We start from the raw sequence: 6,000 nt of genomic DNA on the forward strand, positions 1-6,000 counted from the left end.
TGTGTGTGTGTGTGTGTGTGTGTGTGTGTGTGTGTATATATATATATATATATATATATATATATATATATAGACACACACACACACACACACACACACACACACACACACACACACACACACAGTCACCTCCAAAAGTATTGGAACAGCAAGTTCAATTCCTTTGTTTTTGTTGTGTACTGAAGACATTTGGGTTTCAGATAAAAAGATGAATATGACACAAAAGTTCAAAATTCCAGCTTTTATTTTGTGGTTTTTACATCAAGATGTGTTAAACAACCCAGGAAAGATGACCTTTTCTTTGAACCCACCCACTTTTCAAGTGAGCAAAAGTATTGGAACATGTGACTGATGGGTGTTTCTAGTTGTCCAGGTGTTGCCTTTTAGATCGATTGCAGAGACATTAAATAGTTCTTGTTTTTGGCTTTGGGTTTCACCTGTGAAAACTGCATTTTCTGTTAAGCAAACATGAAGACCAGAGAGCCGTCTATGGGAGAAAAGCAAACCATTTTGAAGCTGAAAGAAGAGGGAAAATCCATCAGAGCTATTGCACAAACAATGGGCTAGCCACTACAACAGTTTGGAATGTTCTGAAAAAGAAAGAAACTCCTGGTGTACTGAGCAACAAACATGGAACAGGTCGGCCCAGGGTAACAACAGCAGTTGATGACAGAAACATTATGAGAGCTGTGAGGAAAAACCCAAAAACAACAGTCACTGACATCACTGCCAACCTCCACAGGACAGGGGTGAAAGAGTCACTATCTACTGTTAGAAGAAGACTTGGAGCCTAAAAACAATAAAAACATCTTGAAAAAAAAAGAAAAAAGAAGAAGACTTTGAGAGAAGGAAGATAGAGGCCATACCACAAGATGCAAACCACTCATCAGCAAAAAGAATCGGAAGGCCAGATTGGATTTTGCAAAGAAGTACAGAGATCAGCCACAAAAGTTTTGGAACAAAGTTTTATGGACTGATGAGACCAAGATTAACCTCTACCAAAGTGACGGAAAGGCCAAAGTATGGCGAAAGAAAGGATCTGCTTAAGATCCAAAACATACAAGCTCATCTGTGACACATGGTGGAGGTAGTGTCATGGCTGGGGCTTGTATGGCTGCTTCTGGAACGGGCTCACTAGATGATGTAACTCATGATGGTAGCAGCAGAATAAATTCTGATGTCTACAAAACCATTTTGTCTGCCGATTTACAGAAAAATGCATCCGGGAGAAGCTTCATCTTGCAACAAGACAATGACCCAAAGCACACTGCCAACACAACAAAGGACTTCATCAGGGGGAAAAAGTGGAAGGTCTTGGACTGGCCAAGTCAGTCACCTTACCTTAACCCAATAGAACATGCATTTTACCTCCTGAAGAGGAGACTGAAGGGAGAAACCCCCAGAAACAAACAAGAACTGAAAGAGGCTGCAGTAAAGGCCTGGAACAGCCTTTCTAATGAAGAATGCAACAGCCTGGTGAAGTCAACGGGTCGCAGGCTCTATGCAGTTATTGCAAGTAAGGGTTATGCCACCAAATATTAAATTTTATTCACTTTAAGTTAATTTAATAATGTCTGTTCCAATACTTTTGCTGACTTGAAAAGTGGGTGAGCTCAAAGATAAGGTAATCTTTCCTGGGTTGTTTAACACATCTAGATGTAAAAACCACGAAATAAAAGCTGGAATTCTGAACTTTTGTGTCATATTCATCTTTTTATCTGAAACCCAAATGTCTTCAGTACACAACAAAAACAAAGGAATTGAACTTGCTGTTCCAATACTTTTGGAGGTGACTGTATGTGTGTGTGTGTGTGTGTGTGTGTGTGTATGTATGTACACACGTGAGTCTGTGAAGGTAAGCTGACCCAGAACAGTTCACCAATTATAGGGATGGTCAGAAGGTAGGGCAGGGGCTGTATTTAAATGCAAAAGAGAATAGCTGTTAACTTGCAAATGGCTGCTGATGAGTGACAGAGGAAAGGTAACAAAGAAGCAAAGGTGATTGAATCAAGAGGATGATACTATGTTGTTGCTAGGCGCTGCTCTGTATACTACACGTCAGATTCCTTGTTGTACTCACTCGACAATAAAGGCTTTATGATTCTGAAATTGAATGAAGGAGGGACACGTGACACTTGAAACTATCTAGCCAAAGGTGTGCCATTTTCTTCATCAGTAGTCACCTGAAATGGTTCTCCAACAGTCTTGAAGGAATTCCAGAGATGCTGAGCACTTGTCGGTCCTTCTGTCTTCACTCTGAGGTCCATCTCATCACAAACATCTGGATTGGGTTTAGGTCAGGTGACTGTGGAGTCCAGGTCATCTCCATCATCTCCTTGGTCAGATAGTCCTTCCACAGCCTGGAGGTGTGTTTGGACTCATTGTCCTGTTGGAGAATAAATGATGGTCCACCTAAACCAAACTGGATGGGATGTCATGTCGCTGCAGGATGCTGTGGTAGCCATGCTGGTTCAGGGTTCCTTCAGTTTGGAATAAATCCCCAACGGTGACCATCACACCTCCTCCATGCTTCATGGTGGAACCATGCATGTAGAGACCATCACACCTCCTCCTCCATGCTTCACGGTGGAACCATGCATGTAGAGACCATCACACCTCCTCCTCCATGCTTCACGGTGGAACCATGCATGTAGAGACCATCACACCTCCTCCTCCATGCTTCACAGTGGAACCATGCATGTAGAAACCAGCCCTTCACCTTTTCTGATCTCACAAAGACATGGTGGGTGGAACCAAAGATCTCACATTTGGACTCATCAGACCAAATCCCAGATCTCCACTGGTCTAATGTCCATTCCTGGTGTTTCTAGATCCAAACTAATCTCTTCTGCTTGTTGTCTGGACTGTAATGAGTCCATTTGTCCTCCAGGAGGCACTACCTGATCAAGTCTGCATTAAATGTCTTTTAAAAACCTCTATTTCAAGGAACAGATAAAACTAAGATTTAATGAATCACAGTAGCATTGGATTTTTGTCTGCAGAATATAAAACTTGTTGGTTTCGCTACAGCAGACAGTCAGAAAAACGGTTCATCACATAATAATCTGCTACCAACAATGAAGTGTTTACAGCCGACAGTAACCCATGGTCTGGTGTGTTGCACTTTGTTTTGTGTTTAATTGATGTGAGATTTCCTGTACAGCTTCTTGTGTTTCAATAGTCTTTTACAGATGATCCTTGTTCTTCTGACGGCTGATTTAAGTTTCTCAGGAACAGTTTGCCCTGTTGTTAATGTTTTTGCACAGTCCTTGAATTCTTCATTAAAGTGTTTGTTTTATTCCCAGAACCTGCTGCAACTATGAAGTGTGCTGAGTTTCCAACAGAATTCTCCATGAATTTAAAGTGTGCTGACTGAATATACCGTGAGGAGGTTGTCCATCATCACCTGGGAGTTCATCAGCAGAGCTGGAACTGAAACATTTTGATTTCTACATATTTTCATTTAAACACAGTGAAGTTCTAAGTTCTCTGTCGACTGTTCTGGAAGGATCGTTGGTGCTGCAGTCAGAGAAACAGTTCAGGAACATCTGAGATTTTGATGTGGACCTTTTGTGGTATTAATAGAAACAAAATCTAGCGACTGTGGGACTGGGATGAGGACGTTCTACATGTTCCAGCTGATGTTCTGCTGGGAGCTCACAGTAGAATACTAAATAGAACATGGTTCACCTGAGAGCACTGAAGCAGTCGTCATGCTTCCCACCTGCATGGAGGAAAACGAGCCATCAGGACATCTGGACGACAGAATCCAACAGAACCTGGGCTGACTGACCCAAACTGGAAAATAAATCTCTAAACGGATAAAAACAGACTTTCATAGAACCAGAACCACATTTCTATACAGTGCTGTGAAAAAAAGTACTGGTTTTAAAGTGCTGATTTAATTTATTGGAGGTAAAATTTTATCCAGTCTGTCCCGTTCTATGTGAAAAAGTAATCACTCCCTGAGCTACCAATCCACCAAAGGACCAGGTTCAGTCATTATTGGGTTCAGGTTATCCATCCGGACCTTCAGATGGTTCCTGCCGGCTGGTTGGATCTCAACATCTCTAAGTAGAACCCGTCCTCATTGTGAAGCAGCTGAAGGGTCTCAGAAAGCAGAACATGATGCCAAGTTCTACAGAGATCCAAGAACAGATGAAGTCGTTGACATCCATCAGTCTGGAGGTTCCAAAGCCACTGCTGATGTTCTGGGATTCCAGAGAACCTCAGTGAGAGACGTTATCCATGAAGTCCAGACTTTAATATTATTGATGCTGTGATAAGACCTGAGAAGATCAGCTGATGATCTAAAACCATCTGAAGTGACTGAATCTAAACTGTTCTACAGAGAAGAGCGGACCAATGTTCCTCCATGGATGTAGAAGATAATCACAGCTGGAACAAACATCTACCTGCTGCTGCCGAACCAGTCATCAGGTTCAGGAGGTGATTACTTTTACACAGAGGGATAGAGGTTCTCAATAAATAAACCCTCAAAAACTACATTTAATGTTTTGTGGTTTATCTCCGTCTAATAAATAAATATTAATGTCTGATGATCTGGAACATTTAAATATGAGAAACATGTAAAAAAAATAGAAGATTTGTGTAAATACTTGATCACAGCTCTGTTCTTCATTTGTGACATTCGGGGTTTTAGTTGTGGAGTCGGTGATGGACTGTTTGCACTGATCATTGTTTCTCTTTAACACATGGAAGAAGGTTCATTTAGAGCTGAAGGCTTTTTTCAGGAGACACTGACTTGGTCTTCAACAATCTGGTTTCTATTCATTTTCTGTCTAACCAGCTGTGATCATCAGTATTATGGGATGTATCCTAGACATCATCAGTATTATGGGATGTATTCTAGTGTGAACTATTTGGAGTCCTAGAAACAATCATTGTTTCCCTGGATGTGTTTCTGTTTCTGATAATCCACCAGAGAAAACTTTAAAAAGGTGATTGTGGATAAACTTCAATGTTGGTAGGAAGTTGATCAGAAATATTAGAGACGATGGAAGAAGAAGAAACCAGGATCATCTGGAGACAGCAATTCTTTTGTTTCCTTCATGTTCTTCTTGGTACACTGAGGCTGTAACATGATATTAAGATGGAATAATGAATGTAGAAGATGTTTGTAGGTGTTGGTGCAGAAAACAGATCAACACATATTAATGAACCTCCTGTTGACCAAACACTTCCTCAGTGAGAAGGTCAGACTTGTACATCTGTGAGAGATTTCAGAAACATTTCATTGTTCCAGCTGTGTGACACTGATTCAGACTCTTCAACCCTGAAGCTCTTCACTTTGTCATATTTGCAGTACGTTTATTTATTTGTTAGAATGTGTTCTTTTGCGGTCTTAGATTGTTCCTCACCACCAGCTGAAAGAATAGAACCATTTTATGCACCTTAGCAATGGCACTGATGACAGCTTCGTTCTCATCACCAGGAACCTTTTTGCTTGATTATTGATTCTTTAAATCATTAGTCCTTTAGTCAGTAGCTTAGAGGATGACAGCTGTCATTTTTATTAAACTATTTGGTGTTCTGTCACAATAATTCAAATAAATCATGTAAAATAATGATGCTGATAAATCCATTATTCCACACAGTTTACTGTCACTGTGTTTTAGTTCAAACTCATCTTGGTTCTCCTGCACCTGTCCTTGTTTGTGATTGGTTGACTGGTGCCAGCTCCACCCCCTGCATGTGAACTGAGAAACAAGTGAAGAAGAGGTGATGGGTGAGGTAGTGGGAGGAGCTCAGGTAACCGAAGTTCATCAGCATCCAGCAATCCTAAACCTGACGCTGGACGTTCCTCATGACGTTTCTCACGATGACCTGCAGGGAACCTGAAGAGCTCCTTAACTGATGGTGGTCATGTATACAGACTGACCTCAGAACTCTACCTGAGGACTCAAATCCAGGTATTAATGCAGGTGTGCTAATCAGACAGAGCAGGTGATGATTCTTTAATATTTTCACTGAAGTCAG

At 41.1% G+C, this 6,000-nt stretch overlaps 1 protein-coding gene across 1 annotated transcript in view; it reads left to right on the forward strand.

Moving 5' to 3' along the window:
• Positions 1–5,588, forward strand: part of si:dkey-181m9.8 (E3 ubiquitin-protein ligase RNF31) — a 53,716-nt gene extending 48,128 nt beyond the window's left edge. Inside the window, exon 23 of the transcript XR_007944354.1 lies at positions 3,306–5,588. The gene's annotated coding sequence lies outside the window, so the exon portion shown is untranslated. The remainder of the gene's footprint in view (positions 1–3,305) is intronic.
• The last annotated feature ends 412 nt before the right edge of the window (positions 5,589–6,000 follow it).

The sequence above is a fragment of the Acanthochromis polyacanthus genome, chromosome 9 (genome assembly GCF_021347895.1).
Source record: "Acanthochromis polyacanthus isolate Apoly-LR-REF ecotype Palm Island chromosome 9, KAUST_Apoly_ChrSc, whole genome shotgun sequence".
NCBI lineage: Eukaryota > Metazoa > Chordata > Actinopteri > Pomacentridae > Acanthochromis > Acanthochromis polyacanthus.